Consider the following 22,699-nt stretch of genomic DNA (forward strand, 5'->3'; position numbering starts at 1 on the left):
TTACTGAAGGGTATATGGATGACACCCCTGCAAATCTGCAACCATATTGCTGTTGCCTGGCAACTATGGCCAGACGTGGCAAACTCGTTGGCACACCATGTCCCACATGACATCTGTGTACCACACACACACACACACACACACACACACACACACACACACACACACACACACACACACACACACACACACACAGAGCAAGGATGACAGTGATGTCCGACACCAGCAAGGGGAATGTACTGTATCTGTGGGCTGATGTGATTGTATGTATGTCGATACTGTACAGGTGACTGCTGTCATGTTGAGGCACACTCAAGATGTTCAACACATCTTATGTGGTGGATTGCTGTCATGCCTACACAAGATGTGCACAGGCCTGTAGGATGTGTAGTGTTCCACATCTGCAATATAACCATTACAAAAAGGCCATAGTTGGACCATGTGGAGCCAATGCATGACAGGGTGTACACACAAGCACATCACATCTGCTGTGTGTGTTGTTTCATGTCTCTGGCCATCCTCCATGCCCATGTGTGAACATGTGTTGGCAAAATGGTTGTGACAGGTGTCTATTTCACATGTCTGTGTTGTCCCATATGACAAACACCCATAGATGTCATATGCTCCACTGACTACAGGGTTATGCAGACAAAGGGTGATATGTTTGATATGTGGGATATGTTATTCAGGATAGCTAGGCAGTGTTGCAGCCAGCCCACTAGATGTCATGGACATGTCAGATAGCACATCACATTGTGTGACATTCATAGCAAGGGTATAATTGACACTGGTGAATCCTGTGGGCTGGCCATACTCCAGCTAACTGTGTAGTACTGTTTGTATTCCCCACATGTGTAGTTCTAATCTATAGTACATGTCCCTACAGTGAACAACACCTCCACCATTGTATGCACAGCTGTCCACACATCCGACAATGACAGTTTGTGAGGTTTCATGTTGGTGTTTCACATAGTTTGCACATATTGCACATGGGTAGCCATTGTGATGCATTGCAGGTCCGACCTGTATATTGTGACAGGACCATACACTATGTGTACATGTGGTAAATGGCCACATGGCAGATAGATCTGTGCAATGACATGCCTGATAAATAATAGCAGTCTCACCTGCAACAGGCTGCTGTCACAGCAGAAAGTCAGATGTACCTAAATAGGAGTGACACAGCAGTATGATCATTATCCATGCCTGTATGATAGCTACATGGTGCAATGTGCATGTTAGCACATACACCAGTACATTAGACTATAATATGGTGTATGCACATGTGTTCATACACAGAGTAGCATACTATAGTATGCTGCATGTGTGTATACATGCCTTGCATATGATGTTACATTACATATTGTACAGTGACACATGTAACTATATGGAATATAGTTGTTATATGTGCAGTAGTGACTTACTAGGCAACTCCAGGCTCGATGGTTGAGAGACACCCACCTCCACGATATCAGCTAAGGTTTGTGGATGTTTTGCTGCAGGTGTTCCCAGGTTGGCCAGTATCTCCTCGGTACATGTGAGTGGGGGCTGGGTTGGTGGCCCACTACCTGTTGCACCTTGTTCTCTGGCATTTGCATTCGCATGCTATTTTGACCATCTAATTAGGTCTGTACAGTGTTTGCGCATCTGCTGGTATGTGTGGTTGTGGCCACCCACATCATTAACCCTCCTGCAAAGTTTCTGCCACAGGGCATCCCACTGCTGTGCATCCTGTGGCACATGGCTGAACAGGACATGATGATTATCATGTAGGTATGGGATGAGGGCCTCATCCTCCAAGTGGGTATAAGGTGGTAGCCTTGCACACAGCATACCTGGAAGACATAATGATGGAGACAGGTCACAATAACTCACAGAGATGTACAGAGCTACAGTTGAACATACATGTGTATCACATTTATTACAATTAAATAGTTGTCTTTACAAATCTACATGACACTGACACCACTGACATGTTTGTGTCACACACATTTGACACTCACTGGTGATTGGATATTATCACCATATATGTGTGTGTGTCACCTGATTACATTGCTCATACTTCATGTGGATGCTGTCTTGATGTGGGCATGTCTGTTTGCCTGTACTGCTGTTCTTACATATCAGCACATGCCTGGATGTGTCCACATTAATGCAGTCAAACTTGATGCTGTGTATATGTCACATATAAAGACTTACACTGGCTTAATGGACATGACCTGTGACCCTGCAGACTTGCTCACGGAAGGTTTTACATGTACGTGTTTTGCCATATACATCTGCATGGCACTGTACAGAAGTTCAATATCCTGCCATGTATCACCTGTATTGCACATGTGATACACATGGGACACTGGCTAGCCTGCTGGTATTTGCAGGATGGATATCAATTATAGCATGTACGGTCAAAGTCAACTAGTAGGCTATATGCCCTAGGCCATGTATGAGCTTAGGATGAAAGGTTAGATAGCTGTAGCTGACATGCGGGTTTCTGTTGCCAGTTCAAACAGTGCCACATAACTGATCCACAGGGTTAATGATACATTTACCATGCGGTCATCACACCATGTCTGAAAGGGGATAATGTGCAGCTTTGCTGGACAGGGATGCATTGTATGGCAGGAGTATGTAAAGTGTATGGGACAAGGATCTGTCCAGCATGTGGTGATCCTTGTACTAGGAAGGTGGATGTCCATGAATATGTGTTTGAGATCAGGATGTGTACGTGTAGCATGTCCAACATCACTGGGTTAGACATGGCTTTATTCAGGGTAGGCATCGTGCTACATAGTGTAGCTGGGGATTGGAAAGGATGGTCTAGGCCATCTGAACATGGCCAATACCCCTTAAAGGAAATATGTGATCTGATATGGGTCACTTGAGTGCTGAGTATGACTGAACAATGATTTCTATATTCATGGGTAGCACCCTGTCATGATTAGGGTTGCCACATAAGACTACCTGACAGGTGTGGTGATGTAACCATTACAGATGTAACCATTACAGGAAAGACAACTGCCCAGCTGCATCCATTACACACAGTGTCCATCATGTTGACCGCTGCCTAGGTGGTAGTTCATGGGTACAGGGTTATTAACATATGGGTGACATGCAATATGTAGCTGTCAGACTGTGGCCATATGTCACACACCTCACCCACAAAGCCCATTCTGTATGTTGTCCACAACACTCTTGAGTCAGCTATTGCTCCTAGGTCATAGTCATTTGCATACTTCAATAGGCAGATGCCTTATGTTAGTCTGTGGTATAGACTACAATGAGGGGGAGTACAATGAATTAACACTGTCTTACTGCAGCTGGCACTGGTGTGATGTGCATGTATTATTCTGACACCTTCTGTAGTGTTGGTTCTGCCAGCAGTCCAGTTGCAAAACACTCCTGTGACATAGGAATGCAGAGTGATACAGGCAACAGAGAGACCCAAGACAGACTTTTCCAGATTTAAGTATTTTTTTCCTCTGTTTTTTTTTTGCTCCGACTTCCTTTTTCCGCCTAAAAAGTGAATTTCTAACTGATCTGTGCTTTAAAAAGTTTAAATTGCATTTGCCTTCTGCTTTTTACAGTTTTTGCACTTGTTTTATATCAGTTTAAGTTGTTTTTGTATTGTATAACTGTTGTAGGCTACACACTAAAGTGTGCTAGCCTGTTTATAGCATTTACAGTGTTTTCTGTGTGTTTTCCTGCTGTTTTCTGAAATAAAACAAAAAAAACAAAAAAAAATATTCTCTTTTCCCGCCTTTGCTGAAATAGATTAGTCCAGATTTCAAGTTTTGCTGAATTCTGGACTGTGGTATAGTTTCCTGTGTTGCCCATATCCTTACTTGGATAGGAGGAAGCTTCTCTGTTCACCAGTGAGAGTGGGGAGCTTTGAGCAGCCTATCTATCCCTGGAGGAGTGGTCTCAGCCCTGAAACTAGTAGCTTATTGGCCATTTTTGGGTCAATTCCTGTTTCTCTCAGTTTCCCTGCTTTAAGACCCACATTTGTGTGGTTTTACATGATTTTATGCATAGAGCAGCATCGGTCAGCGCTGCTTAAATGAGTTTAAACTATTCCCGGCTCCACAAAGTCTGCTCTTCACTTTTTCCCTTAGATCTGTTCTAAATCTCAAAGTAAACACTCTATTTTCATTCTAAAGCCCTGCAGTTGCTCTTATAAGTAATCTTATAAGTAAGCGCTAATAAACTAAAGCACTACACCCTCTTATACTCCCTTTAAGTACTTGGATCCTTATTGATCCTTTTTGATCAGTCAAAAAGTAGTTCCTTACACTATTCTGGCATGTCCAAAAGTCAGTTTCGGGTTTACTCTCCAGTCCAGCCGGTGAATCTGGGAATCTTGAGGCAATGTTACAACTGCCTTATGTAAACAGACCACCCTCTACTCCTCCCAACAAGCTCAAATATATGTGAGAGATGCAACTATATAGCCAAACTGGAGGCTGAGCTCTCTCAACCCAGTACTGGTGCAGTCAGTCAGGAGGAGAAGGTAACCACACACACCACAAATCCAGTCTCACATAGACCTATCACAACAGCAAACCAAACACATAAACACACAAAAACATACTCAGAGGCTCTAAATAAAAATCTGCCCAAGCAGCAGAGACCTCCAAAGCAGACATCCAAGCAGCCGCTACCCCACAACAATACCCACGTATCACATAGTTCACAAAGTCAGTGTGCTAAACAGTCACAGCCCTTAAGGCCAAACAACATGCCAGACACACTTGTAATAGGTGACTCCATAGTCAGACACACTGATGTCCCGCTCACCATGCTGAACAAGGAAAAGGTCACAGTAAGCTGCCTGTCGGGAGCTAGAATCCGCCACATAACACAAGCACTTAGGTCATTCCACAGCAAGTACAAATATGACTCAGTCATTGTACATGTCGGTGTGAACGACCTGAGACGTACCTCCGTGGACTACATGAAAAGAGACATAGAGGAGCTCTCTGATTATGTAGCCCAGGCCGGTATGACCCTGACCCTGAGCAGCATCTTACCCTCACCAAGAATGATGCCACAGTACAAAGACAAAATGATCAGTTTTAACAATTGGCTTAATTACTGGTGTCATTCTAAGGGGATCCAATGTCTGTCTGCTTGGGATGACATGCTTGACAAGCCACACTGCTTCGCAAGGGATGGCTTGCACCTGTCACCCCTGGGCTTCCGGATATTGGCCAAGGCTCTTGCCACCCCCATAGTGCCTTTTTTAGGCAAGGCTCAAATGACAAACTTACCACTCTAGAAAACACAAGTGGAAAAAAATAAGGGAATGCTGCTCAATGCCAGAAGTCTAAACCTCAAGATGCACGCCCTCGAAGCCCTCCTCAGTATGGAGAACATCGATGTCTGTGCAGTGACTGAAACCTGGTTCAAGGCTCCTGAGAGCACCCCAGCACTATCAGGTTTTACCTCATATCATGCTTTCCGGCCCCAAAACATGGACCGAACCACAAAAGGAGGGGGAGTATCCATTTTCATCAAAGATACCCACACCTCCAGGTTAGTGGCAACGCACAAAGCATCGGAGACTGTCCAGGTGCAACTAACCATAGGCAAAACTGCCTTACAGTTTGTAGCATGCTACAGACCACCCTCTCAAACTCAGGAACCCCACACAGCCTTCCTGAAGACACTGGAGAGTATGAATGTCTCTCCAAATACCATCATTTTGGGAGACTTCAACTACCCAAACATAGACTGGGAACATTACTCAAGCCCCAACACCCTAGCCCAAAGGTTCCTAGAATTCATAAACTCAAATGCAATGGAACAACTAGTCACCATTCCCACAAGAGGAGACAATATACTAGACCTGATCATCACAAACATGGGGACAAAATGCTCCACACCGGAAGTATATCCCTCTTTGGTAAGATCAGACCATAAATTAATCTCACTGGAAATCCACATCCCCCACCCCTGCACAAAAGACCACAGTGAAGAACTTCTCAAAAGCAAACTTCACACTTCTTAAGACTGAAGTGGTATCCTTCAAGGCCCCTGGGCCAGTGGAAACCACAACCCACACTGCTGAATCCTTTGCAAATGCCTTCTATGGGCACCTTCAAGAATGCATGGATCATGCAACCCCAAATAAAACCAAGACCCATTTCCCCAAAGGCAGGCGCCCGGTCTGGTGGACCCCAGCCATAAACAAACTTTACAACAGGAGGAGGAAGCTACTACATGACAGAGCAAAATCCCTAAAAGGGAAGGCATCTCTGATCAGTACTAGCAAAAAACTATGATCACTCATAAAATCATCCAAGGCCAACTTTGAGAGAAAAATCGCAAAAGACACAAAAGACAATCACAAGGCCTTCTTTAGCTATGTTAGAAACCTGGGTGGAAACTCCCAGATATGCTCAGAGTTAGTCCAAAATGACACAAAATACACTGAACCCACTGACATTGCCAACATTCTGGCAGACAGGTTCAGTGCAAATTTCTCCTCTCCCTCCCCCCCAAAAGGAGAAATAACTATCCCAGCAGAGTGTAGCCTCCCTAACATCTCAGATGCCCAGGGGAGAGCTGCCCTCTCTAAAGCTAAAAACACAGCATCAATGGGACCAGATGGTGTCCCGGGCTGTGTGCTACATGAACTGCAAGAGGAACTAAACCCACACATAAAGCTGCTGTTTAATCTTAGCCTTACTACAGGATACGTACCCAAAGAGTTGCGTACGGCAACAGTGGTCCCACTTCACAAAGGCGGTGCTTCTACGGACCCTGGAAATTACCGCCCCATAAGCTTGATGAGCCTGGTCTGCAAAGCTATGGAGAGGATCATTATGGAACTCATAAACAAAGACATTGGGGACCTACAGACATTGGATCCTACCTAATTTGGCTTTGTCAAGGGCAGATCCTGCCTTTTGAACTTGGTAGACTTTTGTGAAATGGCCACTAAGGCCATTGATGAGGGTAAGGCAGTTCACACAGCCTACCTTAACCTTGCAAAAGCCTTTGACACAATACCCCACTCGGGCATCATAGACAAACTCACCAGCTTAAATGTAAACCCATATGTCACAAGATGGGTTGCAAACTGGCTCAAGGACAGAACCCACAGGGTCAGAGTTGCTGGAGCTATGTCAGACTCTAAGCCAGTCACAAGCAGTGTCCCACAGGGCTCAGTCCTGGGACCCCTCTTGTTCGGCATTTATTTTTCCGAGGTACAGAAAAACATACGAGGATTGTAGTTGACAAAGTTCGCAGATGACTGCAAACTGGGCGCCATAATTGATACTCCAGCGGACACAAACATCCTTCAGAGAGGCCTCACAGAAACGGATAATTGGTGCCAGAGCCATGCCCTTAAGCTGAACACCAAAAAATGTATAGTCATACCCTTTGGGAAAAACAAGGTACCGACAATTTACCACATAGGTGGTAATCCATTAAGTACGGAAGAGGTAATCAGGGACCTAGGGACCAGATTGACAGTAACCTCTCATTTGACACTCACATTGCCAAAGTGGTTAGGAAGACCTTCTATATTGCCCACCTTATCATGAAGGGTTTCACATCTAGATCAAGAGAGGTCATTGTGCCCCTCTACTCTTCTCTTATTAGACCAATGATTGAGTACAATGCCCCATTTGGGATGTATCTCACCCGGCACCTGCAGCAGTTGGAAAGACCCCAAAAGTTCCTCACCAAGAGGATAAAGAGTCTAAAACATGTCATATGCTGCCCGACTGAAAAAACTCCAGCTCTATTCAGTCGCATACCACCTACTCAGAGGTGATCTGTGCCTGACGTACAAGGCCATGTCCAATCCGGAATTAATGGACATGCTCCACCTCAGAAAATCCAAATCCATCAGAGCCACGAGAACAAGAGACTTAAACCTCAACACAGAAATAAATAGGACGTGCTGGAGGGACAGATTCATAACCCAGAGGCTCCCTACACTCTGGAACAGAATCCCAGTCCATGTTAGGCAGAGCCCCTCACTGACTCTATTCAAGAGAAATCTCGAGTGGATGGGAGATCGTAGGTTTACCCCGGGGGTCATCTCTGTGTCACTACTAGACAGAGGCACAGTAAACTAAACCCTAAAAGGGCGTAGTATTCTCATCCTAAGGGGTGGTGAAAGTCACACACTCTGGCTAGGCTTATAAATGCCCTAGGGCAGATAGCCTAGTACGAACCTATGAACCTATATATATATATATATATATATATATATATATATATATATATATATATATATATATATATATATGTATATATATGTATATATATATATATATATATATATGTATATAGTATTAATTTGTAAAACGTATACGTATGTACACTTGTATATGTTGATTCACACATTACAGTATATTACAATGTACAGTACATATGTACACAAAGTGACGGTCCCATTTGTGGTCTGTACTGTGAAATGCCTGTAGTATAAGATGTAGTCTAACGACTACTTACCATGTATACAGACTAGGTGGCTTAGTGTTAGGGCCCATGACTATGGTGTGCATGGTTCAGGGTTCATCACCTGTGATGTATTAGACATATTTTACTACAGAATAAGGCTAATTTAAGCAGTTGTACGCAGGTTTAAAGGTGTTTGTGTGACATTATACCAGCATTTATACACAGTTAAACATACTTTACATCCTACAACCTGTGCACGCAAATATGGTCACTTCTGCTATCTTCTCAGGATATATACATTTCAGTGACGTAACATGTCACAATGTGCTTACATGACATTACATTGTCTGTTAACTGTACTCTTCAGCACACATGTGTTTATGAGTGTTCAAAATGTTTAGCATTCTGTGGAATACTACCTATATATGCAAGCTGTGGTTAAGGTATACTATCTAACATGTAAATCATCTCTGACTTTATTGGGATTTGAACCACGAGTGCACAGATATTATGCAAATGCTGTAGCCATTACTATTATTATCTGAAGAAGTATGTGTATACCACAGATGAAAAGCACTTAATTTGAATTATTTGAACTTGTTGGTTCTTGTGGTTTTACCGTGGAAGCAGTACTTTGTTTTATTTAATTTTATTAAACTTGCCTTCAGTACGCTGTAGTTGCTCCAGTGGCATTTATGTTTTTTTTGCAACAGTTTTTTTAGTCTTGGTGTTTGGATACTATCTAACATGTAAATCATCTCTGACTTTATTGTGATTTGAACCACGACTGCACAGATATTATGCAAATGCTGTACCCATTACACTATTGACATTAATGTTCCTTCTGCCTATTTCCTATGTCCATGAATCCTATGTGTAAGCTTGGCTACACAACAGGTGGAGCCACCCACACCCAGTAAGCTTCTAGAAATACTGACATAACACATGAATTGAGAGACTATACATTAACATCCTAACTAAATTTGGCATAGCCCCTCACTGACACACTTCAGGGGAAACCTTGATGTGTGACTGGGCAACAGTATATACTCCCCTGGGATCATGTGTCCCAGAAACAGACAGCCAGGGTGTGGGGGAGCCACTCCAGTTTTATAGCTGCAAGACCTGTTGGGGAAATTGAATGCTGTTGGATTGTCATGTTAACATGCCCTTTTGAGATCACTATGTGCCCCAACACCCTACAGCACCCCAGTCTTCAACAGCTTCCAGCAACTCTGCCTGGAATCACTTCATTGGCTATGCTTGACAGAGGCTCATTTACTTCATCAATGGTGCAGGTAAATCCACCACACTGTAGCTATGCTTCTAAATGCCCTTGGGAAGATAGCCACCTTCCCTCCTACCTATCTTTGAACCTCTACAGTGCAGACCATCTCCAACATCATATGTGATTATACAGAGATTTCTGATCACGATATACAGTGTAAAATCACCATGTAGTCAGACAACAGTTATGCACAGCAATAGCATACAGACTACTGATACATAATCACTCCAAAAGCCTATCTTGGAAGCTACTGGACTTGTATAGGTTTCAGGCTTTGTAATGCTTACCATTAGGTTACCTACAGGAAAGATGGGACACAAGCACAGATGGAAAACATGCCTGCAACAATGCCATACCAACTTGCATGTGTCAGCCTAAGGCTTTGGAATAATGGGCAAGGCTATTGGCACCCCCATGGTGCCGTTTTTAGGCAGGTCTCAGAGGTGAATCTCACCTCCATGAACTGCACTGTAGCTGAATCAATGAGGGTTACGCTACTCAACACCAGGGGTAGTACTCACAACATGCACACACTCACAGCACCCCTCAGTATGGACAACATCTACATCTGTTCTGTGACTGGGACCTGTATAAGGCTCCTGTGAGCACACCAGCACTACCAGACTACAACCCATAACACACATTTCAGCCACTGAATATGGAATGGCACAGACATGGAGGGGGTGTATCCATATTCATTGGGGATACCTACACCTCCAAGTTTGTGGGGCAGCATGATATCTCTGTGATCATCCATGTGCAGCTAACATCAGCTACGACTGCAATGCAAACTGTGAGCTGCTACACATAACCCTCCATGACCCAGGTGCACCACTATAACTATCTGGAGACAGTGGTAAACATGACAGTCCTACCAGACACCCTGTTTTTGTTCAATGTCAGCTACCCTACACTTAACTGGATAACCTACTCAAGTATTCACTTCCAGGCCCAGCACTTCCTGGGATTTATCACCTCTTATGGCCTTTATCAGTTGGTAGACGGACTAATGAGAGGTGAAAACATACTAGATGTGGTAATCGCTGACATGTGCAACAGGTGCACTACAGCAGAGGTAAACCGGTCACTGTTTAGATCTGACCATGAACTATTCACTGATGATTTCCACTCCTAACCATCTCCCTCAACAAAGGAACACACAGTGAATACCTTTCCTACAGCTAAATTCACAGTACTAATGACAGAGGTGGGAGGGTTCACAGCCCTCACGCTCAGGGATGACACTGCTCAAGATACAGACAGAATTACAAATGCACTCTATAAGCACCTACAAAGATGTATGGGTCATGCCATCAATGGTAAACCAGGACTTGCTACTCCTACACAAGGACACCAGTCTGCTGAACCCCTGCATTATACAGGCTATACAACAGAAGTAGGACAGTAGTCCAGAGCAACAGCAAATCCCAAGACATGCAGACATCCGTGACCAGTATTAGCAAGATACTTATGTTACTCATGTAATCATCCAAGGCTGACATCCACAGGTAAACTGGCATGGATTTGGAATATGACCACAAAGGCTTCTTTGGCTATGTAAAGGATCTAAGCAGTAACACACAGATTTGCACTGTGCTGGTACAATATTGCACTGAATATACTGACCCTACTGATATCACCAACACACTTGATGATACATTCGGTGCAAGCTTCACCCCTACAGGGCCCAGAACAATACCCAAAGCATATAGTATCCCAGACATCTGAGACATACAGGTGGTAATGGCCCTTTCAAATGGCATGACAGAGCGTCAGTGGAGGCAGATGGTGTCCCAAACTGCATCCTTCAGACACTGCAAGACAAAGTGACCCCCCCGCCTAATATAGCAATTCAAATTCAGCCTCTACACAGGCTACATGGCCACTCAGTGGTGCATGGCAACAACTATTCCACTCCACCAAGGTGGTGACACAACTGGCCATGGTAACTACCACCCCATAAGCCTGAGTAGCCTGATCTGCACAGCTATGGAGTGCATCCTCATGGCACTCATCAACATTGACAATGGTAACCTCCAGACACTTGACCCAACCCAGGTCAGCTTGATTGAGTGCAGATCATGCCTACTGAACCTGTTTGACATTTTACAGTCACCTAGATGTTAGGTGTGGGGGTGTGGTAGTTTACACATACTACCTGGTCCTCGCTAAGGGTTTTGACACCATTCTCCACTCAGATATTATTTCTACACTCACCAGCCAGTGCATACACCCATACATCACAGGTTGGTTTGCCAGCAGGCTTACACACAGAACCCACATGGTAAGCCTAATAGCCTCTGGGTCCAACTCTTGACCAGTCACAACTGGTGTCCCACAGGACTCAGTCCTGGGACACCTACTGTTTGCCATATACTTGTCATAGGTATGGGCTAACACAGGTGGACTACAGCAGACCTTGTTTGGTGATTACTGCAGACTGAGAGCCATAACTGATAGTCCAGCTGTCACAAACATCCTTCAAGGGGCCTCACATAGGACAAAACAGGGTGTCAGAGTCATGGCCTCCAGCTGAAGGCCACATACTGCATGGTCATTCCATTTTGGGAAACTACACACACACACATATTAACACATGAGTGGTAGACACTCTAATTCAGATGACGTAATGGGTATGTGGGGACTACATTAGATAGTGGTCTCTCCTTTGACAATCATATCTGCAAAGTAGTTAGGACATCCATCTATGTAGGCCATCTGATTACTTAAGGTTTGCATCTAAACAGACTGAGGTTATAGTGCCCCTTTACTCATCACTCATCAATCCCATCATCGAGTATGATAACCCATTTTGGATGTACCTCAGAAGACACATCCAACATCTGGAAGGGCCACGAACGTACCTCACTATGAGGGATAATGCCCTCAGACATGTGTCCTATGCTGCCAGACTGCATAAACTCTTGCATTACTCAGTGGCATCTTGTTTACTCAGAGATGATATTTGCTGGCCAACAAAGCCGTGTCCAAGTCAGGCTTAATGGATATGCTCCACCTATGGGAATCAATGTCACAGTGATCCACACATTGTAATGAGCTACACCTTGCCACAACCATAACTGGAAGATGCTGGAGTGACAGATTCCTGTCACCGGCACTCCCCATGCTTTGGAACTACATCCCTGATTACATTATACAGCTCCCCTCACTAACACTCCAGGGAATCCTTGCAGAGTGGGTGGGGAACAGTGGATACAACCCAGGGATCCCACAATTGGCTCTGCTCCACAGAGGGACAGTTAGTTAACCAATGGGGTGGTGACAGCAGACACATTTTGGCTAGGCTTATGAATGGCCTCGGGCAGTTCGGCATGTACCAAACTATGTACCTATGGACCTATACATACAGTATCAACACATGCTGATAGCTTAATTTACTATTCAGGAATTGACTTACCTTGTGCCAGTGGCAGTTGTGTGTACAATAGTTGAGGACTGCCTATGTAGGATGCACACAGTAGACCACCTGTACATGACAATTTGCAGGTGATCGTGTGTGTGCACCATCCATGTTTGCTGTGCGTGCAGGTGGAGAAGGGTGTCAGTCCGTAGGTGCCTAAATTGTCAGTGTGGGCGCGCGCTATACGTTCCCTCTTTGCCAAGGCATGGGCCTATTGGACACAACTCCATCTGCCAAATGGGGCTGGAACAGGGTGTTAATGGTCTGAGTCCCTCTGTGCCTGTGGGGCCCTTGGCAATGGTGGTGGGCTGTGAGGGCCTTCACCATTCTGTCCCTGCTGTAGCTGTTTCTGCAGGATCATATTGTGTAGCATGGCACATACTATGAAGATGTGGGCACACATGCCTGGAGAGTACTGCAAGGCTCCACCAGATATGTCCAAGCAACGGAACCTGGGTCTGAACTCTCTTCTCCTCCTCTGGTGCCTGAGATGGTTGTCAGCATCATCCTCCACACCACCATCAGTCTCCAACACATGCTGGTAAATCAAAGCTATGGCAGCCTCTAACATGTACATATTAAAAGTTCCCCGTCTGTATACACCAATGGTGCAGAGTGTCTGGGAATACACAAGTGTGAGTGAGGTGCTTTCACACTTTATACTATTGTTCTATGGATGCTGCTGGTGTAATTGGATGTGTATGTGCAATTCCAGCTGCAGGGTATCTTAATTATGGGTTTTACAGTGGGTACTGCTATTGTGGGGCTTTTGGTGTTGAATTACGCTTGGCTGCCATGATTCATCTATTGCCCTTTACTTCACTTTTCAACCCGATTCCCCTCCCATTGCCAGGCATGCATCCAGCTGCCGACTTTCTTGTTTTGCACTTTCCCAACCCAGGCTTGTGTAGCAAAATGTGTTATGCAGCTGATCTACTGCAAGTTTGCTTTGTTCTGTTGTGACAGTTCTCTTTTGTTTGCAGTACTGCACCTCCCCTTTCCTGTTCTGCAGGTAGCTGCTAGCAGCCTTGTTAGCTGTTATCAATGGCCCACTGTGAGTCCTAAGTGTTAATTACTCATTTGTACTCCAATTACAATGCTGCAGCATTTCCTTAATGTCTTCCCATATCCTTCCTGTTTCAGCTGTGGTGCACACCACACCCAGCCGTTTTCCAGGTTTCAAGCACGTTTTCATCCACATTCACATGCACTTTCAGTTACCTTGTGTGCGCTCGGCTAAGCAAAGCTATGGCTACTTCCACACCCCTATCCTGCGGCTTTGCTTAGCAACAGGCAAACCGGATTAGCAATGCTCCAATGTACTCTCAGTTAAGCTGGTGCACCCCTCTCTTGATGTCATCTTTATCTTCAGGCCACACCTCGGTGTTGTACCGCTATGCTGTGAGGTAATTCCTTACGCCGACGGGGATTTTGTGATTCAGTATTACTTGTCTCATTTGCATGGCATTGACTACTAATTCCTAGTTACCATGCAGAACACTGTCACAGCTCCTTAGCAACACTTGCACCATGGTTGTGGTGTAGCATGCGTGCCATTGACTATTGTGGGGAATTCATGAAATGTGTTACATTGCAGTTTTATTACATATAAATATATATTTCATTGTGATCCCATTTGTGCACTGATGTACTGCAATTTTACTTTGCGTTAGTGTGGCCATGACATTAAATGTTCTTTTTTATGTGCTGTGCATGATTTTTTATGCCAATAGCTATATATTTAGCCATTGGTACATATTAACAGTATAATACATGAGTTTGGTCCACTGTCATGGCTCCGATTTTATGTTTGAAAAAATCTAAACCGTTTTTTTTCGGTTTACATTTCTGCATGCTTACGCTACGCCTGCACCACTTCATGAATCACTATATACCTTCATTTTCATGCTACACTGCTGTGCATGGAGTAATTAGCATACATGCACTGGGAGCTGTGCAGCTGTGGCATATGCAGGTAGTGCACATGGAAACAGCTCGTACTTGAATCGCTTGGTGGCCATATTTGGTGTTAGATCGCCGACACTACGCCTGCGCCTGGTGCAAGCTTCATGAATCCTGGGGTTACACTTTGACGTGTGGCATACTGTTGAGAGGAGTACATGTTACCCTTAAATAAGTATACATAAAAACTTAAAACTTCGTCATCCTTAATTTAGTTCACACGGGCAATCCATTACACTGGATATGTACCACTTTTGTAACCATTTCCTTTTTAGTTTTTTAAGCACTTGTAAATCTTTCGGATTTTTTTTCTCTTGTAAATTAATCTGAGTGAATCACTGCAATTACTAGCCAGATCCTTGTTTGCGGGGAATAGTTTCCAAGGTTTTGCTATAATGATATGTCAGTTGTGTTAATGTGCAATTGTGTTACATGAAGCTGTAACACCGGTATTTTTTATCATGTGAATTTTAAAGTATTTAACAAACTGTTTTCCTGTTGATTTTATCTGACGAAGTAAAACAAAAGCACTTATCATTTGTGAATAAAGCCATGGTTAAGCAGTGCTGCTTCATCATCATTCAATGCCTAATTTGAACATTAATAACTATTATGCTGAACTCACCGAGAGAATTTCCATGTTTTAAACCATTATGGATTTCACTTTTTAGTAAATCTAAATATTGTTGTACTAATTTTATTCATGTCCACCTCCCAGCTTCACCTCTTTCCTGGATTTGCCTAACCAATTGTAGTACACCATGACACCAATGGTCAAACAAAGGACTCATAGTTGGGGCAAAGAAGGTAATCTTCACTGAGTAAGTCTATGTTACAAGCATGTAACCTGCAGCACTGTCCATTTGGTTAAATGCATCATAAGCCTTTATGACTTTACAGCCAAGCCCATTTGCGCCATGAACAGAAACATTTTAAGCCACTTCTTAACCTCCTCTAAATTACAAGGTGAGACATGCGTAAAGATTATTTTTCCGAATAGGGCTATGCTGAGGGGGTTGCCCTTGGGTATCACAAAAGGACCTAAGTTAGACAAACTTTTGCTTGTACCCTTGATGTTTGTTATAATTTTGATATCTGTGTTTAGTGTGAGCTTACTGTAAGTTTCAACTTCTTTTGTTTACTTCTTCCCAGAACAGCTTTGAATTTACTAGCAGAGATAATTGTCTCCTTTTTTAAGGAAGTGAATTGTAACATTTACTATGTCCCTCAGGATGCTCTGAAATGACCACTGTGAATGTATTATCATGCTTCTGAGGTTTTTGATTTGACTGACAGATACTGTAAAAAAGGTTGCATGACATACATACCCAATAATAAAATGCAACATTTCTTAAAGCTATAGTACTATGTGCTATAGTCCCCATTTCAAAAAATAACTGCACACTGTACTTAGCAGATAGCTAGTACCGACTTTAAATTGTTACCAGGTAATTAATTTTACATCTAATATGCTATCATGATAATGTTATAATACTGCAAAATAACTCTTCTGGCAACTTTTCAGTTTTTTGACTCAGCTGAATCTCTTGTAATATTATACATTGTTTTTATATATGAATGACCGCACTATCACTCTTCCATATCCAGTTGTTTTAATGGAACATTATTGTCTGATTGCACTTCAGTTCCGGTATTTTCTTTTTTATGGTTGTGAAGAACCTTTTTGCTGTGGGTCTTCCTGCCAGCCTGATTTCTCACATGCTCTTCTTATATCCTTGTATTGCTGCACTTTTTTTTAGCTTACATTAGATTCTCATGGTTAAACATTTTCACAGAGGTGTCTTCTATTTTTTATATACATATGACAGCAATCTCCTTAAATAACTGAAGATCCTGGCACAGGTGCCTAACCCACAACCCACATCTATAAATTCTGGCTTCTGATCTTTGCAATCTGTCTCCCTTCCATTAATCTCCATGAGTGTTTATAATGGTAATATTTATGGGGTTTCTATCAGCATTTCGAATGTTAAACATGCAGACATTAATTTAATCGAACTGAAATGTTCGCAATCTCAGAAGAGTGAACTGATGGAACATCGATTTTTTCCCAGGGAAAGAAATTGGTGGGCCGTCATCGGAGTTTGCCATTTCCTCCACTGTGGTGCAGTCGCTACAGCGGAACTCCGATCCACTAATGATTGGTAGTTGATTTTTATGTGCAGAGTTACCAGCCCTGAGGCACAACCTTCAACTAAGGTACGCCCATTCACGCATGTCTCCACGCAGGTGACACTCTAGCTGAGAATCGAACCGGACAGCGTCTTATTGTGAAGCGACCGCTACAGCAGCACCACCACCGTGGATCAAGTAGTATTCTATAATCTGAATCATATTCTTTCAAGCATCTGTTCTCTCAGCATGTTAGGCACACAAATCCTGTCTGTTTTGAACATTAAGCCTTAGCTATAAATGTTGTCCTTAAATGAAAACTAAGGCTGGATTTACATTTTAACTTATTTTTTTATTTTTATTTTTTTACTCTGTCAGCCTCTCATTGTGTCTTGTTTTAGCACATCCATTTCTAATTCAATGTTACTATATCTCTAGAATTCTATTACTTTTTTAGGATATACTTCTCCTGCCTATGCCACATCTTGTATAATCTCTGAGGTATCTTACACAAAGATTGTTTCAGTATGTTTTGCAGTGGTTTACAATCAGTCTCTATTTTGTTCTGTCATCATCATTATATCAGTGGAATTTCTCAGATCTATGCAAAGTTGTTATTAATTATTTCACTGTTTGAGCATATACATTTTATGCTTCTGTAAAAGCTCTTGTTTGATAATCAGATCTCTGTTCTTCTTTAAAAGGATGGCTCCTATACTATTTTGTATATATATGTAACACAGTTGGCTTATTCATATGTTATCATTTTTCTTTAGACACATCTGTCACTTTTTTCTTGAGAATTACAGAGCTTCCTTTTCATATCTCATTCTCAGGTTATGTTTTATTCAACAGCTTGCTAAAACTCATGTTATATCAGATGTATTAAATATAAACATTGAAGGACACCGCAACATTCTTCAAAATCTTAACAGTACTTGTTTGCCCTCTTGCATTTTCTTTTACATTATTGTTCTAACTTTCTCTAAGTCTAGCTTCAGCCCTTCTGACATTAGAATATGACATATATTTTACACTGATGGCACTCATTTTACACTTCCACTTATTAAGTTAAATTATGCTGTCTCAGTCTATTCATTAGCTGTGTCAGTATCATGTAATGCTGTTCTTCTGTTAAATACCACCATAACAGGTGGCAATTATATTTGCAACATCTTCAATGTCATTTTTTACTATTCCAACAGATTTTTGAGCTGCTTCTGGTGTTAGAAATAGTCTTAGCTATCTAAAACATTTCAATGGCATGTCAACTTTGCACAACTTAAAACTTTCTTTGAGTATTCTTATATGCCTGATTCTTAACTGGTGTTTGATATTCAAAACAACTCACCATTTGGTGTATTTGATATCACTTCTTCTGTCATAAGAAATGGGAGATGCTCTTTTTTGAAAGCACTTTATTCAGGCCTTGCAGGTCAATATCAGTATGAATATTGTGTTGCTGTCCCTTTCTGTACCTGGGCCAATATGTTTGCTCACACTTGGACATGACCAGTCTTAGACAAGGAGATGTCTGCCGCACTAATCCCTTGTAGCACTGATGTCAGAATTTAACAGATAGCTGAGTTTGCTTTTTTTATTTTATTTAACTTTTTTTATCTCATCAGTAGTTTTTTTCCTGTCTCCCTGTCACTGAGTAGTTTGATAGCAATTAGATCAACATTCAGACAGTCCCCCTGTTAACAGAAATAAGAGAGGGGAAAAGGGTTAAAAATGAAATCGAGTTGCTGGCTACTGAGACTTGTCTGCATATATCAACTGGACATAAGCTGATTTAAGTATATTTTCTGCACTTATCTAAGATTTGAGTGAGTAAATATTGTGTGTGCCTCTGAATCTCTGCAGCTAGCCATCTGATCTCACTGAAAGTTGTTAAACTGATTTGAAATTCCTTTGTTAGTGTTAATTAGCTTGGGGGAACCTGCTAGCATTAAAATCTGTGTTGGTTACATTTCTAGTAATCATTTCAAATCAAGTTGCTGGCTACTGAGACTTGTCTGCATATATCAACTTGACATAAGCGGATTTAAGTATATTTTCTGCACTTATTTAAGATTTGAGTGAGTAAATATTGTGTGTCTTGGATTCAGTAAATATTGTGTGTGTCTCTTAATCTCTGCAGTTAGCCATCTGAGCTCACAGAAAGTTGTTAGACTGCTTTGAAATTCCTTTGTTAGTGTTAATTAGCTTGCGGGTTTTTGCTAGCATTAAAATCTGTGTTGGTTACATTTCTAGTAATCATTTGAAATCGAGTTGCTGGCTACTGAGACTTGTCTGCATATATCAACTGGACATAAGCTGATTTAAGTATATTTTCTGCACTTATTTAAGATTTGAGTGAGTAAACATTGTGTGTCTTGGATTCAGTAAATATTGTGTGTGTCTCTGAATCTCTGCAGTATCTGAGCTCACTGTAAATTGTTAGACTGCTTTGAAATTCCTTTATATACAGAGATCAGTATATATTTTTCTGGTTTTATAATTTGCACTGTGATTCCTCACATCTCTGTTGAAACTGTCTTCTCTAACACCCCTCCCTGTTCTTGGTTGTAGTTTAAATTTGGTGGCTTTTGCAGTGCCCGCCCCACTGTAGATTTGATCTAGGACACTCCCCCAGTCCCATCTCTTTACCGCATTCTACCTAATAAACCCTTTATGCACTTGCTTTTAGTCCTTTTTAATTTAATTACATTTTTTCAAACTGTGTGTGGACTAATATTGCTACATACTCAAGTGTGCCAGCTTGCACTGCATGTGAATTGTTTTTTTACTACTGTTTTTGCTACTTTTCTGAAAATAAATTGTAAGCCTGTTTCCTACCTTTCCTGTAATTAGTGTTCCAGATACAGATTTGCTGTATCCAGGACTGTTTGTAAGCTTCTGAGCCCCCAAGCATTTCTGTGTTGGAGGGATGCCTTCTAACTTATCAGTGGGAGTGGTAAGCATTGGGTAACCTGTCTACCACATAAGGAGTGGTTCTGGCCCAGAATTTATAATTATTGGCCGTTTGGGTGGTCTTCCATCTCTCTCAACTTTCTGATTTGAAGGCCTGTATTTGCACTTGTTTCTGTCCTGTAACTCCTGGGCCCATCTCATTTGCTCACTCAAAAAAAAAATCTATCTGCTTTTACTGTATTTGTGTTTCTTCCTACTTTATTTTGCTTTTGGTTCATCTTAATAGTACTCAATTGTATTTATTACTGCTTGGTGTAAATCATTCTAAGCCTTTTAGTTTAAGCACTTGGGCTTCAAAACCAGTTGTTTTACATTAAGAAGGCTTCTGGTCTGCACTGTAGTGGCAGAACACGTAGCTTGCATCCTTCTAAGTTGGGAACTGCTGACTGAGGGCTCAGTGTCTGTTACTCTAAAGTGTATTAATTCTGGTTTAAGCACTTGGGATTCAGGCCAGTTATTTTACATTAAGAGGGTTCGTGGTCTGCACTCTTGTGGGAGGAGAGGCTGGACTCTGCCCTTCTGAGCTGGGAATTTCTGGTTAAAGGCTTATAGTGCCTGCATATTTGAACTGCTTCTTACTGAAATTAGTACACCTTGTTTGCTGTAGCATAGACTAGATCCAGGCCTGCTGAATCTAGCTTTGTTTGTATGCTTGTTGTTTGTTTGCTTGTTATTTCCCTGAAATGCTAATTCCACCTAAAATGCAGCTTTTCAGCGCTTCTGTGGATCCCTAGTGATATCTGCATTGCTTACTGTACTTATTTCCTTGTTTCATTTGAAAGAAAGTTACTGTTTGTCGTTTTTGCATTTAAGTTACTTCTAACACATTGCATTTAAGTTACTTGGCACTTGCTCACTAAAGCAATTATATAAGTCAGCACTAAAAAATTAAAAGCACTACACCCCCACAATCTCCCCTTGTTCTTGTTCCCCATTGGCCCTTTTTTCAATTATAAAGGAATTCCAAATACTATTCTAGCATGTCCAAAGGTCAGTTGTCAATCTCCACTCCGGTCCAGCTGGTGAATCTAGGAATCTTGACGCAATGTTACAACTGCCTCATGTACACAGACAACCCTCTCCTCCTCCCAACAAATTCCAACACATGTAAGAGATGCAACCATATAGAAAAACTGGAGGCTAAGCTCTCTCAACTCAGTACTGGCATAACCAGTCAGAAGGAGAAGGAAACCACACTCACTAAAATTCCAGTCTCACATAGACCTACCACGACAGTAAACCAAACACATAAACACACAAAAACATACTCGGAGGCTCTAAATAAAAATCTGCCTAAGCAGCAGAGACCTCCAAAGCAGACACCCAAGCAACCGCTACCCCAAAACAAAACACGTGCAACACATAGCTTGCAAAGCCAGTGTGACAAACAGTCACAGCCCTTAAGGCTAAACAACACACCTGATACACTTGTAATAGGTGACTCTATCATCAGGCACACTGACGTCCCGCTCACCAGGCTGAACAAGGAGAAGGTCATGGTGAACTGCCTGTTGGGTACTAGGATCCGCCACATAACACAAGCACTCAGGTCACTCCAAGGCAAGTACAAATATGACTCGGTCATTGTCCATGCTGGTGTGAATGACCTGAGACGTACCTCCCTAGACTACATGAAAAGAGACATAGAGGAGCTCTCTGAGCATGTAGCCCAGGCCGGTATGACCCAGACCTTGAGTAGCATCTTACCCTCAGCAAGAATGATGCCACAATATGAAGAAAAGATGATCAATTTCAACAATTAGCTTAAGTATTGGTGTCATTCAAAGGGGATCCAATGCCTGTCAGCCTGGGATGACGTGCTCGACAAGCCACTATGCTTCGCTAGGGACGGCTTGCACCTGTCACCCCTGGGCTTTTGGATATTGGCAAAGGCTCTTGCTTCCCCCATAGTGCCATTTTTAGGCAAGGCTCAAAAGACAAACCCACCTCCATAGGTATCACAAGGGATAAGAAACTAAGAGTAATGCTACTCATTGCCAGAAGTCTGAACCTCAAGATGCATGCACTCGAAACTCTCCTTTGCATGGAGAACATCGATATCTGTGCAGTAACAGAAACCTGGTTCAAGGCTCCCGAGAGCACCCCAGCACTACCAGGTTATACCTCATACCATGCTTTTTGGCACCAAAACATGGACCGAACCACAAAAGGAGGGGGAGTATCAATATTCATCAAAGATACCCACACCACCAGGTTGGTGACACAGCACGAAGCATCAGAGACTATCCATGTGCAACTAACAGTGGGTAAAACTGCCTTCCAGTTTATAGCCTGCTACAGACCACCCTCCCAAACCCAGGAACCCCACTCAGCCTTCCTGAGAACACTGAAAATATGAAGGTCTCTCCAAACACCATTATATTGGGTGACTTCAACTACCCAAACATAGACTGGGAGCATTACTCTAGCTCCAACACCCTAGCCCAAAGGTTCCTAGAATTTATAAACTCAAATGCTATGGAACAACTTGTTACCACTCC

The sequence above is a fragment of the Protopterus annectens genome, chromosome 8.part0, assembly GCF_019279795.1.
Source record: "Protopterus annectens isolate FY-2018-M chromosome 8.part0, PAN1.0, whole genome shotgun sequence".
Classification (NCBI taxonomy): Eukaryota; Metazoa; Chordata; order Ceratodontiformes; family Protopteridae; genus Protopterus; species Protopterus annectens.